General features: G+C 47.2%; 1 protein-coding gene across 3 annotated transcripts in view; it reads left to right on the top strand.

Annotated features, from left to right (window-relative positions):
* The window catches only part of SLC23A2 (solute carrier family 23 member 2), a 91,819-nt gene that overhangs the window by 45,793 nt on the left and 44,051 nt on the right, over nt 1-1,975 (top strand). The window lies entirely within an intron of this gene.

The following is a 1,975-nucleotide window of genomic DNA, read 5'->3' as shown; positions in this document are numbered from 1 at the left end:
GAGCTGCTGAGGACGGAGGAGAGCCCCTCTCTCCTGCGCCTCCTGCGGGCTTGCTGTTTCTCCTGCCCCCTCTTTTGCTCTCTTCACACTGCAGCCTCTTTCCTCTACCGGAGGCTGCAGGGACAGACTCTTCTTGGGAAGGGTAGGGAGTAAGCTTCTGAGTTCTGGTTCTGTCTCTTGCTCTATGAGAGAGACTCTGGGGAGGGCTTCGCCTTGCCTTCTGGGGGAAAGAGAGGGCGATAGTACAACGGCAGCCTGGGAGTCATGGACTGTATTCCAATGAGTCAGAATCCACAGGGACCTTGAGCGTGTGGGAGACCCAGGAGCAGTGTTAGGGTGTCCCAGGTGGTGGCACAGGCAACGCCTGGGAAGGGAAGTGGTCATTTCCTTGCAGGTCTGCTGATGGGAGGGAGCCATGTGGTCTGAAGGCTGTGGGGCTGGCCAGCTCTTGGAGTTCTCAAAACCCCAGCCCCTGCAGGACTGACTACCTGTGGCCACCATGCTGAGCAAATCCCTTACCTCAGAAGGGAAGGTCTCCTTAGGGGACGCTGAGAGGAAGGTCAGGGTGCCATTGACCTAGAGCAGTGGTCGGCAAACCGCGGCTTGCGAGCCACATGGGGCTCTTCCACAAAATACCACGTGCGGGTGCGCATGTACAGTGCGAAGTTGACTTAAAACTTTAAAGTTTATTAAGTTAATTTTAGGGAACGTTGTGGAGTGAAAGAAGATGTAGTGTTGAGGATTGAGAAAGGTATGTTGAGATGGTTTGGACATATAGAGAGGATGAACGAAAGGAGATAGACGAAACAAGTATACAAGACGAGTGTGGATGGGAGAGTTGGAAGGGGTTGACCTCAGCGAACGTACCTCAATCAGATTGAGGATGTTTTTAGCAAAGGCCAGCTTAGGAGTACCCTAATTAAGTTAATAACAGTGTACCTACCTATATAGTTTAAGTTTAAAAAATTTGGCTCTCCAAAGAAATTTCAATCATTGTGCTGTTGATATTTGGCTCTGTTGAGTAATGAGTTTGCCGACCACTGACCTAGAGGAAGGAGGTGTGTTCTGGGCATTCCAGGGAGGACTTGATTCATTTTGTCAGTACCAGGAAGCAGGAGAAAACAAATCCAGGTAGTTAAATTTGGCTGACAACAGCTTTCATTCTTTTGATATGCACTTAAGGTTCTGTATTCCAAGTCCAGAGTGGACTAAAAAGCTTTTGTTGGCTGACTCGGGAGCCTTACTTTGTACAGAGGGCACTGGTTCTCTGGGGGAATTTTTATTTTTATTTTTATTTTTTTCTCTAAACAGCTGATTCATCAAGGAGCTTATAGCAGAAACTGTCTGTAAATTTGGGCAGTGCCTATAGTTGAGAATTGTTGGTTGATAGGAAGAAGGAATGAAGACATCGATATTGTGGTATAATATGCACGGTGTGCAACTCAGGCCAAGGTCAGCATGGTCAGCCGCATTGCCAGTGCCGGTGACATCAAGTTGTTGGATATTTTAATGATAAACTGTAATCCCATGGGCAGTCAGAACCTACAGTTCCCCGTATAAACCAAGAGTTTACACAGTGTGGCAAATGATGATTTCTTCTCCTTCATACGCGGGGCAGTGGAACAAGCAAGCATGAGAGGTTAGAGGGGCCCGGGCAGGTGAGTTCTCCAGCTTGGTTTCCTTTCGTGAAAACGAGAGGGGGCTCTTCCTAAGGTGTTCTGTGGATGACATTGGCCATTATTTTAATGGACCTCTTGTGCTTTCATGGATTATAAGCTTCCTGAAATACGTTTGGGGAGTTATCATGCACGAATAACATGAAAAGCCTTTTAGTTTTGCTAAATGCTAACACAGACACTTACCATAGGCTGTGAATGATCATTTTAACAGTCTTGTGTATTTTACTTCCTGGTCACAACAGGATCAAAGAAACAGAGAAAGCAATTGGGGCTGAGGTTTGTTAGGTGGAGGGGCG

The sequence above is a fragment of the Myotis lucifugus genome, unplaced genomic scaffold (genome assembly GCF_000147115.1).
Source record: "Myotis lucifugus unplaced genomic scaffold, Myoluc2.0 scaffold_178, whole genome shotgun sequence".
Classification (NCBI taxonomy): Eukaryota; Metazoa; Chordata; class Mammalia; order Chiroptera; family Vespertilionidae; genus Myotis; species Myotis lucifugus.
This window is presented reverse-complemented; position numbering and strand designations above follow the sequence as displayed.